This window comes from Lonchura striata, chromosome 2 (genome assembly GCF_046129695.1).
Source record: "Lonchura striata isolate bLonStr1 chromosome 2, bLonStr1.mat, whole genome shotgun sequence".
In the NCBI taxonomy this organism is placed as follows: Eukaryota; Metazoa; Chordata; class Aves; order Passeriformes; family Estrildidae; genus Lonchura; species Lonchura striata.
Window position 1 is genome coordinate 106164428 of NC_134604.1, and position 15973 is coordinate 106180400.

A 15973-nucleotide genomic window follows, 5' to 3' on the forward strand; every position below is an offset into this window, starting at 1 on the left:
TTATGAGGACAACCTCCCAAAGAAAAGATAGTGGTAGAAATTTTGCTAACTATTAAGAAACATCAGGGAAGGCAGTAAATATCTCAGCTGAGCACAGTATTTTTAAAATATGTGGACAAAAACTATCTTAAAAGAAGATTTTTCAGGATTCTTCAGTCTATTGCAGTCATATGCAATGCTTATTATTTCATGGCTTCTACTTGAGCCAGTAGGATCCTCATAACATTTTGTTTAGAATTTAACTTGAAATGGTTCAAGAGTATTGAGGAACATTTAAAGAAAAGAATTTTAGCATGTGTAGAACTGAGGATGAAATATTCTTTATGGTGAGATAATTATGTATTGTCAGTGAAATGTGTTTGATTTTTCATAAATGTTTTGATTTAATAAATAATTCCTAACTGGTATTCAGAATTTAAGTTTTAAACCATATATATTAGTACACTCTAATAGCATCTTTCTGAAATTATTCCATTGTCTCTTTTTAAAAGTCCAGATTTAAATACCTTGCTTATTCCCTACTGTTATTGGATGATGTATAGAATACAGTTTCAAAAGCTGACAACAAGATGTACTGAAGTTTGAAATGGTACATTTTTCTCATCAATAAAAACAGTAGATATTCCTCATTAATAAAAATAGGGGTTTTTTTATCATATTCAAAATGATCAGTGTAAATTATAGTCAAAACATATTTTTAAATATTTTAATTTATTCCAGGATCCTAAGTAAACTTTAGAATCACAAATTAATTAGCATTTTAGCCTCCCCTTCACCCCCTACATCTGAAAACTGTGCACCATTCACTCATTCTCAAAGGGGTGAATTTAAATTTCAGGAAAAAAATGATCCAAAACACTGAACAGGATTGAAAAAATCTGTTCAAGAGAGTTCACCATCTGTCTCAGAGACAGTACTGCAAACTCAGGTGTATTTTGAAATCGATTTGTGCTTTTCAAAGATGGACTAAATACATGAAAAGTCACTGCTAAAATACAGCTAGATGTAAAGTGAACAGGTGTGTTGTGACTTTTGTAAGAAACAGCTGATAGTGTCACTATTGCTATAACACATCTATTCTGTTAGATGAATACTATGTGAAAAAACAGCACTAGCAAGGAAACCCACCTCTGCTGCCATAAGACAGCTCTTGTTTCCTCAGAAATTCTGTACCCAGAATGAAGAATCAATGCTTGGGCGCAGTGGATATTCTGGTTTAATGAAGCTGATAAGGGGAAGGCAAGAAGTTTCCTTTAGCAGTGTCCATGTTCTGGCTGTCTGTGTCTCTAACATGTTCTGCTTTTAGGGAAATTGTCCTCGTCTAATGTTGTTCAATGTCATTTTATCAAAGCTCCGATTTGAGGAACTTGTTGAGTAAATTTGAAGTGATGAAGTAGCCCAAGGAGGTAATGCCAGACTGCACAGGAGATTCTGATGTGAATCTAGCTTCCTAATTGTTATTATGTTTACAAGGACGCCCTTAAAAGAAAAATGAATGCCTTGTTGCACACCTGCTGTGAAAGGTGCTGCAGCTCTGGAGCTTGCTTAAATCATTATTCCTGCAGCAAACTACACACAATGAAACTCAGGCCATTTAATTTCCAAATACCAGTAATTAAAATGAGTCACATCATCAGAGTTTGGCAGGGCTACAGCTTTCTTTTATCTTTTCATTTTCACATAAATTCCAGCGAAGGTCAGATTTGTTGGGGGAGGAAAAGAACCTGCCTGCTTTTGTGCTCAGAGGAGGTTAAAATATGACTTGTTCACTGTGTCCCTCATAAGTTCAGGACTTAATGGTCCTTGACGGGGATAACCTAGAAGTTAATTTTACTTTGTGTCCCAAAAGCAGTCATTGTCACTGTAATCCTTCTTGCAGGATGAAGGGTATCTTCACCACCTGATCAGACTTTCAATAGCAATTGATGAGCAATATCATCAGCCAAGAAGCACTTTCCTGGTGTTTTCTGGCAAAAGACAAAAAGAAAAAGAAAGAATTTTGCTAGTATGCTTTTTCATAAATGTAATACTTTTTAATGCTCCTAACTTTACATGTGAGATGTTACTATTTGTAAAAATCAAAGTCAAGTACTGCAAAATGAGAAACTGCTTCCTCTTTGTTTTCTTCATGTTGTTTGAGGCCTACCAGGGAGAAGGATGAGTGTATAATGGAGGTATACACCCTCTTTCCAGATTTTCTATCCAGAGAAAAGGAATACTTTTCCTTTGGTCTTGGAAGTCAAAGGCCAGCACTCTCAGGAAGACCTCTTCTCAAACCTCCTGACAGCAAAGTCTCCCACTGTACAAAGGAACCTCAAAATAAATTGATTTCCTGACTGATAATCTCTAACTAAGCCAATTTGGATAAAACATCTTTGAAACACCTGCACATGTGATTTCTTCTTTGCTTAAATTTTTCCAGATTCAGGAATGCTATACATGGTAGGCAGAGCTTTGGCAGAAGAGCTGCCCTCCAGCCCTGTTTAAAGTCACTCTTCTAAGACCCAAGAAATAAATCTTCCCAAGTCAACACTTGTAAGAGTATTTTAACATAGGTATAACAAAATGGTTTTTTTCTTCCCAGACTTCTGTATTAAAACTGAAAAATCTAATGTTTAATTCAGAATTCTACAGTATAAAGGATTTCCTCAACTGGATTCAACTACAAAAGCACTGGCTTTAGGACAGCTCTGACATTGCAGCAGCAGGACATTTGTCTCTACAAAACTTCACTAAATTATGTTGAGTTATGGAAACAGAAAACTTTGCTGTGTGATGGATTTTGTATGTTCTGTCAAAATCTGTGGAGATTAGATAGAATCACTTAAATTGTTTGAGTTATAGAAAAGAACCCCCACATTCAAATTTCTCTAGTTGTGAAAGTATTGCTTCAATAGCAACTATGATCCTAATCTTATTTTTCAAATAAAGTACCTTTGATTTTTTTTACCCCAGTGAAAATGTTAACATGATTATTATATGTATTCCTATAAATGCTACTTTCTGTTGGGAAGATTTACAGAGTACTTTGATGGGTTTAGTCAATGGTTCTTCAAGGGCATGTGGCTCCAGAAGCATCTCTGTAAGCAAGGTAAGATATTTATTGGAATTGCCAAAATAAAAAATCACTATGAAAATTGTTTCAATTCTGTTGCTAGAGAAGTCAATCTGACTTCTTTTTCCTGGAAGAGCCAGTCTTGCCTAGTTAAACAGGCTGGTAAGACTGACTTCAGATTTCAGCAGAGCCCCTGAAAACAGCAGATCATCTGCACAAATTGATGCTGTGGCTGACAGCTCTACTCTACTCGTGTTTAGGGTACCAGAACAATCCTAAATGTCCTTTGGCATTTGAGGAGGGGCCCACCTAGAAAATTTTGCACTATAGGAATTGAATGAACATGAGAATGATGTGTGTTTAAAATATGTTTAATGTTAAATAAAAATAAATTATAAATACATCTACAAATGGGTGGAATAATTTTAAATACACTGCATGCTAGAAGTTTTTATCACAGCTGATGTCATTAGAATTAAAGCTGTATTGTTTTGTACAACTAATAGTAAACATTCCAAACACAGTTCAGATTGTTTTCTGTTACAGCAGAACGTTTAGGTTCATGTAACGTTGTCTCCTAACTATGATAAAACCTTCTGGCCTTGAAAGATAAGAAAATAGGTTTCTTGATCCCTGTTACCCTTAGTAACTGATAACATCACTTTATGAGTATTAGTGACTGGAAAGGTAAAAGCAGTTTATGTGTTCAAGGGGAAATAGGCAACTTTTTTTCCAATTGTATGGAAATGGAATCTTCTTTACTCTGATCTGAGGTGGGGACCAGCCTCTCTCAGTAAGCCTCAAGTTACTTATCAACCAGGATATGCAGTTAGAACTGGTTTTAAGTATGAAGAAGAGTCAGCAAACAAAATAATTTCTTTTTATACAAAGCAAATAATACTTGAATAGTCGTCTGTGAGGAAAATTCGCTTCCCTGATACCGATCACATGAGTGAGGATTATTAAATTTCACAGGCCCTGGCCTTGAATTATTTTTCACTTGAGTCTTCTCTTGTAGGAGATTAACACAAAGAAGCATTTAGCAGTACTAGGAATGATCAAGCATATTCCCTAAGCTGAAATTTCATAGTAGTGATAATAGCAGACTAAAGGTGAAAAGAAAAAAAAAAGGCAAAATATTCCCTAAGGATGCATATAAGCAATGCAGAGACCATTATCATCCTCTTTGACCTCCCCTACTATTTCCAGTTTGGCTGCAGTTGAACAATATAAATTTCCATTTCAAACGCTATTTGCCCCTCTGAACACACAAAATAGAATTAATATCATTATTACAGGATTAACAGAGTAGAATGTATTGAGTATGAAAATTAAATGTGACCTGGTTTGATCTAAAACAAATATATGCTTATGAGGTAGTGCTCACTCCTGGGGTCTCACACCTCCCAGCACACAGCAAACACACCCTGCTGTCCCAGCTCAGTCTGCTGCTCCTGACGCAGCCCCTGCGGCTGGGGGTGCTTGGTGCCTGGAGCAGGCTGGTGTTGGCAGCACTGGCAGAGGGTGCTGGAAGCAGGGACCAGCCAGGGTGGCTGCAGGGCTGGGGTGCTCCCAGCTCCATCCCCCTGTGCCACGCAGAGCCCCCAGCGCCGCTCTGGGCCCACGCGCTGCTCCCCACGGCGGCTCCTGTACCATGGAAGGAGCCCGCGAGGAACAGGACCATAGGTGGGTTTAGCCCCTTGCCACACAGAATTTCAAAAGCTATTTAAAGTGAAGAAGAGGGAAAATGCAAGTATTTTTCCAGTACATTCTGGAAGCTCCTCGATTTCTCCTCTTTTCTCCTTTAGTCCCCTGATTAAAACAGGTGCTTCCATGGTGTTCTGTCTGCCAGTGGGATCGGAGCTCCTCCGAAGGAGACTTTGCCCAGGAGCACCCTCAGGCCCTGTCAGGTGTGAATTCTCTGCTGTCTGCTAAAGTGAGGTCACATTGCTGTCTTAGCACTTTTCAGAAGTTATTTATAGGAAACTAATTGTCTTTGAGAAGTCTGTCCCCTGACAAATTTAAATAAAATTGTTCAATGAACTGAGCATCATTATAAATTGACATATGAGGGTATAGAGGCATCTACAAAGAAGGTGAGTTCACATGCAAGCCTTAGGAAACCAAGCTAAAAAAAATAAATTAAAAAGTGAGACTGGTGAGACTATGGAATGATGAACAGAAATGAAGGGGACATTGTTTTCCTCTTAAAAAAAGACTTATAAAATTGATATAAAAATTTTAAAAAAAAGGTAGGGGCCAATTATACAGAATGAGGAAAACAGAGGGGGCCAACTACACCTTCTTGTTTTGAAGGACAAGAAGGCCTTTTATGAAAACATTAGGTAATAAACCCAAAATAGAATGTACTTCAAGTCAATTAGTTAGATTTTTAAAAGGCTCCAACATACAAGGGACAGCATTTGCCATTGCCATAGCTGAGATGACAATTACAGTAATTATTCATCTTAATAATTTGGATAATATTTTATTATTAATAATAAAATAAGTATCATGATTCCAAAAGTCAGTCTTTTCACCAGGGTATATTACAAGCTCATATTGGTTGTGCTACAGAAGAAAGCTTCACCTGAAGCTCGCTGTGGGCTGAGGCAGCACCCTGGTGAGGATGGGCAGAGCTGTGCCCTGCCTTGCTTTGCAGCTGCCACCCTAAGAGACAGCAATATTCAACAGTAAATTTTAGGGAACAACATCTCCTTTCTTATTTCTTTTCTTTGTAAGAGCAGGCACATCCTGCTAGTCTATCATCAGCTGCATTGCTTGGTAAAGAATTCAAAGGGTTTGAAATAAACAGTACTTCTCCTTTGCAAGGGAGAACAGCTAGGTTTGACTGCTGAAACCATAAATATTGATTATTCTTGGAACTATAATTTCTTCATTTTATTGTGGATCGTTTTGTGGATTTATTATGGATAACACATACTCCTGAAGACAGCAGAGAAATACCATTCAAACCTCCTCTAGGAGAGGTGCATTTTGGAAAAGTCATCATAGTATTTTGACTGGTCTCTACAGTGTTCTCATATTTACACTAGGATTGGTCTTATCTTATTTCATGCTTCATTTTGACCTTGTTCACCTAGATACCATGAAAACAAGCTTATTATTTTTCCCCCTGACAAATATGCTGAGGCCATTACTGAATCAGTCACAAGTACTAACAGGACCCCTTCAAATGAAATCATCCCTAAAACAAATTGTGATTCTTCAGTATATTGTGGCATTTGTTTTATGCTTCTGCACTGACCTCTCAGTTTTATGCAATCTGCTGTTTGTTAGTCTCCTGTGATCTTCCCAACTTTGCTGTTTAGTGCTTGAAGGAACAAATAAACTGACCTTTGTATTCCAATTTTCAAATTCATCCAACCTAGGGTGTACCTAGACACAAGTCTAAATGTATTTTAAATTACTTGTGGTGTTACAGAAAAACTTGCTTGAGAAATCTGAAATTAAATAAAGCATCTCAACAATCTCAATAATTATTTTTACATTGCAATAAAGCCCTTTTTCATATTTTGTATGAAAAGGTGGAGAGGGGGTGGGGGGAAGAGGTTAATTTTCCACAGGTTTGAAAACTTATAATTGTGTTTTTATGTAATTTTTGCTCCCAATTTCTTTACAAGAATTTAAAACTGTGAGACTGAGGGTTCCTGAAATAATGCCCTCAATGCTTTTAGAATAGTTAAATTACTCCTTAGAAAACAATATAAATTCACCTGTTGGTTTACCATTATTACCCATCTAATCCCTATCCATTTGAAATATCTCAAAATATTTATGTATTAAATCTCACAACATTCTGTGAGCTACAGAGTGCTATTATTTCCATTTTACAAGAGCCTCAGGTCATAGAAATGTGTTTCAAAGCAAGCAACTGAAAGAGCCTCCAAACCACAGGCTAACTCAGTGCCTTAATTATTTGTATCTCTATTAATTTTTGTCCTCTCTTCAGATTAACAAAAATTGTGAAGCAGAGCAAGCAAAAAAAAATCAGTGGATTAACACTGTTATCTCTTCAGCTTTGGTATTTCTATTAATTCTTTTCTGGTTAATCTTGTAAGAAGCAGGAGACAGTGAAAACTGAAAATCTTAGCATAAATGGTGGAATGGGCTAATAGTGAATTAACCTTTTGTAATTTGCTCACAGTTTAAATAAATGCAAATATTATTCTGAAGGAACTTCAGTGTAAATAAATAAATAAAGGAAAGGAAACACAATCTAATTTCAATGTAATTTCTCTTCCAGTACTAAGACTCAAAAACTGCCATTAATAAGATGTGCAACTACTGACATGAAGAGCACCAACAGCGTGTGTGTGCTTCTGTTCAGCTTCTTTCAGGATGGAATTGTAAGACTAGGATTTCTGCAGCTCACAAAATCAGCATTAGAGTTCAGTTTAATAACAGGCAAGAAACTAAAGATAGTGGTGTAGATAGTCAAGTAATATTTTACTTTTTAAAACTTCTACTCATGGAAAATGGAAGATAAATGCAAGCAACCAAATTTAATCTGGATTTCAAGTCATAATCGGATGGATTTCAGCATTGGGATCAAGGTCCTCAGATACCATAAGGCAGCTTTTCTCACCCCAGCTCCAACATTTCCAACATCAGTAGTGTGCATAGTTCCATCACTAAGAAATATTTTTCCATAGAACTCCCAAAAGAAAAAGGGCTAATGTCAGAAGGTGCACATGGGTACTATGTCTAACTCATCATACCTGCCAAAGATTTCTCAATACCTTACACAAAGTTAAAGAACATATATAATACACTTCAGAGAATAAAATAACATGGATTTTCATTATATAACTTCTGTATGTAATGTTGTGGAAGCTCACCTGCATGTTGCATTTCCAAGCTCTGGTCCCAAAAAACTGAGATGACATGAAATCATATTGCCCTGTTCCTTTATATCCCTGATGGGAAAAAGAAGTCATTCCTAAAGCCCAGCAGTTAAGCTTGCTGCCAAATCCCCTCAAGAAATCTTTCCCAGGCAAATGACTAACAAGAAAACCAGAAAAAAAGTAATAATGAAATGTCAAAAATGCTTCAAATCAGCACTGGTAAGGAATATGTTTCTGGGACAAGATGACCCAACGACCACCATTATTTATTGCTGCATAAATTAGGCTAAATTATGATTATTTGTACTGCCTATTGCTAGGCTCTGAAAACACTGGACTCCAAGAAAGTTCTCATCCCAAAGAGTTTGCTGGCTAAGAGCAATTTATTTCTAAAAAACGACAAAAAACAACCAAACAAAAAAAACACAAGAAAATAGGGTCAAGCCTATGACATTGTTATAATTAAATTCATAATTCTCACAAAAAAAAAATCTAATTATCTCTTTTATAGGTAATTACTTATGGACTTTAAAAATATTCATTAAAACCCTTTGATTTCTAAGGGATAATACTCATTAAATTATTTTCTTCTTCATTTTCTTATTTTCTATATTTTTAATATTTTGTAAAAGAATGAAGCAAAACAATTTGGACTATCTAGATTTATTTTGTTTTCCTATGGACTTGAGTTGTAATAAGACTGAGGAGCAATGGGTGGAATACAAACTTTTTTTTTCCCTGAAGTTTAAATTAAGAATTCTGTTTTGTTCATTTTACAGAAGTCTGTTTATGTTCAGTACAGAAAACACATTACTCAAGAGAGCTGGGTACACACAAGAGAGAGCTGTGAGTCTAACACCCTAACAGAACATTAATCCTATACATATAAGGGATTTGTGGTTTTTCCCACATAATAGTCCAAAAAAGATATTATTACTGGAGTTTTTCATTATTTTCATGCTCAAAGGACCAAACTGGCAAGGGTTTTACAAAAATGTATTTTGAGAAAGTTCCTTTCTTGTAAAAATTACAATTAAAGTAGAAAAGAGAGAAATCAGAAGGGGACGTCTGACAATAGAGACACTACCCAGAGTTTTGCAGAATTTTTTATATTGTTTAGTTATTATATTTATTGGTATCTAATCCCAACAGCAGCTCTGTTCTAAAGCCAGGAACAGTAATGACTAAATCTTGCATTTGAGATTTCACTGAACACTGAGAAACAACTAAAATTTTTGTTTGTGTGTGTGTGTGTGCATGAAATATATTAAAGCAGGCTGAGTCTTACAGAATAGTGTGTGGGACTTGCTGGGGGTGTTTCTCAAATGTCATCTCTCACAGAATTGCTGCTCTTGCATTTCTTGGCCCAGGGAGCACATCCTGCATGAGCACAATCAGAAATAATAGCTTGGAATTATAACATACGTGGGCCATAGACATAAACACAACGTCTCTGAGGCCATGACATGTCTATCACTGTTATTGGAATTTTAAAAATGTTTAAGGAGGAATAACAGATGGCAAACTCACAAAAGATACGCTTGGCTAGGAATCTATGCTGAAAAATTTTAAAAATTTTCCAAACTCTACTGTCTTGAAGGATGGTTATTTTTCCCTTTGGTTTGAGTTTTGAATTAAGATATGTCAGGAGCTGAGATCTCACCTGGATCTGTTAGATTACTCCTAATCATTTTATAAGTCTGCATGTGTTGAGTCCTGAAGGTTTGGATATCCCAGCTGAGATGCTGGGCTCTGTAGTGTGTATATGAAGGTTTTACCTTCTCTGATCAGGTTGTAGCATGATAGCTGGGTCCAGACACAAAGGACTTAACTGTAATCCTTCCAAAAGTTTTTTTTTTAAATATTATTTTAAAATCCTTTTTACATTCAGAGCCATATGCCTTCTGGATGATAGGCATGAACTTCAAATAAAGCACCAGCTCATTTAACACTACGGCATCGTATGGAATTGTCCATTGAATTTTTAGCAGTAGACTTGAAAGGCCTGAAATTCTATAGATAATTTCAATAGGCTAGTGGTACTGTAGAGCTTGGATTGGCAAGTGATTCACTCTCAGATACCTGTACTATACTACACACTGCTGATAAATCAGGCACAAAAGAATTTGTGATTCAAATTAAAACTTCTTTCAAGTACAAGATACATCTTATCATTGCTGAATCCTGAGAAAAGGTAGTTTAGCTGTGACAAGTCTTCCAGACATTTTTTGTGAAACATATGTAATAGTATTAAATAAATTACAGACTCATACATTCCTGTTTCCATAATGGAAGGGAAGCAGGGAGAGGTTCACATTCAGCAGGCTTATACTGCCTCCTGTAAAACAGGATGCACACCAACATGCTCCCAGGATAGAAAAGGCTAGGAAATTCAAGCAGACCTGATCAAGCATCAGAGGAAAACATCTACTATCAAAGAGATATTTTCTCATACCTCCCAGGCAAACAGCAAGGGAGCAGATAGGAGGGTGAGCTGCCAGTGAGATTGATGTAACACCAGGATTTACTGTAGATTCCCTGCTCACTTACGCTACACAACCACAGTCTTGACCCTGGAAAACATCTCAATCCCCAATAGCCTGGACACTTAGTTTTCATTTAAATTCAGTTTTCATTCAAACAGCTTCCTGAAGGGAGGTTGTAGACAGGTGAGGGTCGATCTCTTCCACCGGGCAGCAACTGGCAGAACAAGAGGACAGTCTCAAGCTACGTCAGGGAAAGTTTAGGTTGGACATTAGGAAAAAATTTTTCACTGAAAGAATAATAAAGTACTGGAATTGTCTTCCTAGGGAGGTGGTAGAATCACCATCTTTGGATATGTTTAAAAAAAGACTGGACTTGGCACTTGATGATATAGTCTAGTTGTGGTGTTAGGGCATAGGTTGGATTTGATGATCTTAGAGGTCTCTTCCAACCTCATTATTCTCTGATTCTGTGATTACATAGCTATAACTGTCCTTTACTCATTCTGATCTACAAAAGAAGTCTCTGTGCTCAGCACACTGTCTGAGGAAACTCCAGTCCAGGGTTTTGCATAGGACCCTGCGGGTTGGAAGGAACCACAAGAGGCCATCTGGCCCCAGCCTGCTGCTTGAAGGAGGTCTGGTTACAGCTTAAAGGTGGTTCTGGGCTCTGTCCTGTTGCACTTTTAAATCTTTCCAAGGATGGAGATTATGAACTCAAGGCTCACAGCTACTACCCTGCTACTGTTAGTCCAATAGTCCAGACAATTTGCAACTTACTAGCCAACATATGACTTACCAGTTTAAGGATATTATAGGAGATCCTGACAAAGTCTTGCTAAAGGCAAGGTAAACATCTGCTATTCATCCACACTCTCAGCTCCTCAGAGAAATCAGGTTAGTCAGGCATAATCTACCCTTAGCAAATCCACCCTCATATTTCATGAGGGTGAAAGTGACTTCCAAATCTACTGGTACCCCAGAGACTGAGGACAGGCTGGGCAGCCTGTGGTTCCCTGGATCTTCCTTCTTTCCCATCATCTTTCCAAGAAGGTCTTCCCTCTAAAGGATGCAGGGAAACCAAAATTCTGCTAAGTAACATCATCCAAAGTTCATACCACCAAAATTCCTGCTTGCTTCCAACTCACGTCTGGGAGCACCTGAACCTAGGAGCTTTCACAGATACTTATTCACAGGAACATAGAAGCTACTTGAGGACATGCTCAGAAAAACCCCCGTGCTGGACAGTGTCTAGCTGAAAACTCACTCCAGTAAAGTCCCAGCCACTTCCTTTTCCAGATTCAGCTGAACATGTGAAGCAGACTTCACAAATCATGACTTGATCCCTTTCACCTGGAAGTTTGTTGAGTAAAACTCATGCAAAATGGAAATTACACACATTTCCTCTTCTGCCTGAGGAAACCAAAGATGTATATATAATTTCTATCAGAGCTATCTTGATCTTAAAATGCTACATGGATAGAATTACCTCGACTTGCCAAAACAATTTGCTTTATTGGTACACAGTTCTCCATACTTTCATCTTTTTTTATGAAAATTTAAGACAGTGACTTGTTGTTTCCAAAATGCAGAATACTACACACACTTCCTACCAGGAATGTAAGAATCACTTTGACCATCCTGTTACCCTTCTGTGCACACTCTCTATACTTTGAGCACAGTGTCCAGAGTTGGATACAGCCAAGCCTCCACTATGCTGAACAAAGGTGGAAAGTCTTTGGCAAACATTAAAATACATCCTAATTTGTAGTACACCTTTTTCACACCATGGCATTCCTGACTCTCACTGAATTTGTCCCCAACTGTTGTCCCCAGAACATTTTTGATGGTCTGGTGCCAGCCAGGAGTTCCCCATGTGAAACATTAATTCTCCCTCTCTTTCTGTTTTGTAGAGTTTGGGTTTGGGGGTTTTTTTGTCCTTTGGGGTTTTGAGTTAGCTTTTTGGTTGGTTTTATTCAGAGGGTGGGGACATGTCTCAGGGGTTGTAGGGGATGCCACAGTGTTTGATTTTAAAGGTTTTAAGTGCAGCTATTCAAGAGGGATTCCAGCCTGTGGAACCCAGAAGACTTTGATGTCTCTGTACAGCACAGAATTAGTCACCTGTGTCTCTGTTACTGAAATGTTTCTCTCACAACAGTTTTTGAAAATAAAATCCTCAAAGGATCTGGAGACTCAAAGGCTCTGCTGAGGCATCTGGTGCCCTTTGTGTAGATCACTGATTCCTGAACCACAAAGACTGGGCTCAGTTACCTGCTCCTATAGGGACGAGACATTTTAGTGAAGTCCCCATGTGAGTTGTTTTCAGCTCTATTCACTGAAACTTTACTGGCACAAAGAAAACTGCCAAGAGTCAAGTTCTGGTGAAAACCAGCATTTAGAGAAAAATACAAACTTTCTGGATCCTCTGACATTTCCCTTTGAAAGAGCCACATTTGACTCTCTATGAATTCTAGTAACATATGCTTTGTTGTAATGAACAATGCATGCCCTGTTTGTATTTAACCTGAAAGTTGGACTGATTTTGAAGTACTAGGAAGCAAGCAACATCAAATATCCTCAGTTAAATATCTCACTGCAGTGGCCTGAAATTAATATGACCCCTCAAGGTTTTGTCTGGAGCAAAGGAAATTACAAAGCTGTTTTTTGAAATTATAAATCTGTTTTTGTCCATGGTACACACACATACTAATTTTTGCTACCCAAGAAAGCAGTCTGGAAGTGCCCTCATTAGCATTTTACAGTAGGCTTTTTTAAAATACAATTGCACAAGCTTTGATCCTAACAAGGGGTACACCTGGAGAGCACATGAACTGTTTCAGAGCAGCTGCCTCTTTCTCAGGTGGGGAGAGATGGGGATAGGCAGGAATCCACCGTCCTTTCTCTTGGCTTCTCGCCACCTTTGGCCTCCAACACTGGTTCCACACAACAGAGGAGTATTGAGTACCCCAATCTGCCCCTGGATTTGAAGGCAATTGAGTGTTTTATTTTGGTAAATCACTGGTAGTTGTGAGTTTGGATGCTGTGACAGCAGCTCTGATGTGCATTGGCACTTGCAGAGAGCTGCAGGAAGCAATGCTGCATGCTCCTTGTCCCTCCCAGATTACAGCCTTCTGAAGGTACCCACTGAAATAAAACATCAGGGTGTTTTTTGTTGCATTGGCTTGGAATTTTCTCCTAAGTGAAGTCAGGAGCTACAGTGACATGAGATACAATGTGATCTGATTAAGTTAAATGGGTAAGGAACACAGTGCATGCAAAGAATTCAGCAGCTGTAAATTGAAACTGAGGCATCATCCCTTGGAAAAAGCATTTACAAAAAGTATAGAGATCATTTAGAAAATGAGGACAGTGAAACATGCTGGTAACTTGTGGGCAATCAGCACTTGCATATGAAAGTGCAAGAGGAGCACACAGGGCTGGGCAGCCACAGGAGGAGAAGAAATAGGGAAAAGGTGGAGGGGAGACATGGCTGGAGGCACACACCTTCATGGGAGAAGATTCTGGGGCCTGGCATTATGCTCACACCTGCTAAAACACTGCTGGAAGTGATGGCTTCACACAGTTTGAGTTATGCTGCTCTTAGCCCTGGACAGCACAATGTTTTCACACAGGCACCAGTAATTTGGGTATGGTATAGCTGAGATCATGTTTGAATACAATTTTTGAACCATCCTGTCCAGGAGCAGGATGCTGGCCTCAACTTAATTTTCAGTAGAGAACTGAGGAGAATGAGTTTTCTTATCATTCAGTTATTAAAAGTTCAAAGAAACACCTCAGATTTTATTCTTTACTGGTGTTGAATAAAACCTCTAAAATTTTCAAGGCATCCACTGATGTCTTCAGCTAATCACTAGCCATTGGCAGGAGTACAAACAGTAACACTGAAAGTTGCTGGGAGCAGGAAGGAGAAGGGAAAAGAGTATCAACGTTTTTCATAATGTCTTATGTACTTTCCATATACCATTCCAGCAAAAAACTGGATACTGAACTGTGCTGTAAATCCTGCAGCAGCCACATGAGGTACTCCTGTTACTTCCATTTGTCCAACTGATTCTGTAGAAGGCGCTAATATTTTTTCTGCTTCTCAAAGTATCATGACAGTACAAAAGTGATTAGAAGTGCCAGCCAATTGGCATGATGCTAATGTGAGCTCTCCAACTGTGCAGCTGCTGCCCTGGCACCCTCTGTTCTTTAGATAGCAACAGTTGCATATATTAATTATGCCAGCAGGGAGACAGCAAATTTATGACAGTGCTTAGGGGAAAGCTGAATGCACCTGGCATTTACACAGAAGAGCAGAAAAGGGAGCAGGCAATGATCTTGCCTTTTTACTGGTAATTTAAACAGTTATTCTTATAACTTAGGCACTCTGCCATAGGTTGAGAGGAGTGGAAATGTATGTTTAAGCTAAATGCATAGATTTAATCCCTTAAAATGCTTTTAATTACCTCTCTGCTGCAGAGGCAGCCCTGAGCCCTCCCTGCCCCCTCCATCCTGCTGCTTGAACAAAGCATCACTCCTGCATTGTTTGCTGCAGCACCTCAGCCAAGGAAGCCATAACAAGACAACAGACATGTAACTGATAACCTTGTTAACTTGGTCGAATCCAAGCTCCTAGCAAGTAGAAGAGTTTAGTAAAGTGGAATAAAAATATTACAAATATTTGTTGTCAATGGCTTTTCAGCTGTGCCTTTTAAAACATAGCATTTCTTGTGTTTTTATTTAATATTAAAGCTAAGCTCAAAGACACTAAACAACAGTAACAAAGACAGAAATTACTTTTAAAAACCCCTACTACAAATGCTAACTACAGCAGACAGGCAGATTTCTTCATTGTGTTCAAATATCGGCAAGTAAAATGACAGAAAAATAGATGGATGTTCCATTCCAAAAATCCCTGTGAAGCAACAATGTACAATGAGCTGTTTCATATTTTATTAGGACTAGGCTGTGACAGTGCCAGAAATCCTAAATGAAGGGCAGTGTGCATTAACACTGTCCCATTAGCAAGTGAAGAGCAAACTGGTGATCCCAGCCACATCCATCACCCATAGCTCCTCTCAGAAAACAATCTGAGCTTCCCTTCCCACAGCAGCCACCCTGACCTGGCTGGTGCCCCAGGGCAGCAGAGAAGGCAGAAGGCAGCACCCCCCACACCACTGCTCCTCCTGGGCTGGGCTTCCTGAGACAGGCTGTGCACACGTGTGTTCCACTCAATTAACAGCCAGCAACCCATAAATCCCACTTTTCTTCTCCTGTGATTGTTAGTTTTTTCTCCATTACCTAACCACAGTAAGCATATCTTTCATTTCAAAGCATTCTGCCTTAAAGATCATTGAAGACATTTAAAAATACTTGAAAAAAAATTTCTATGCAGTGCTAAATAATGTCTACAAAAACTAGAAATAATGTGTTATCTGTGGTCTCCACTTTCTTCCCTTGGAGGAATGATATAATACATAGGATAGGAATATCATTTTGTTTGCACCATTTCCCAGGGCTAGTGAAGAGTCATAATGTGAGATGCTGTGTAAGCAAGGGATTCT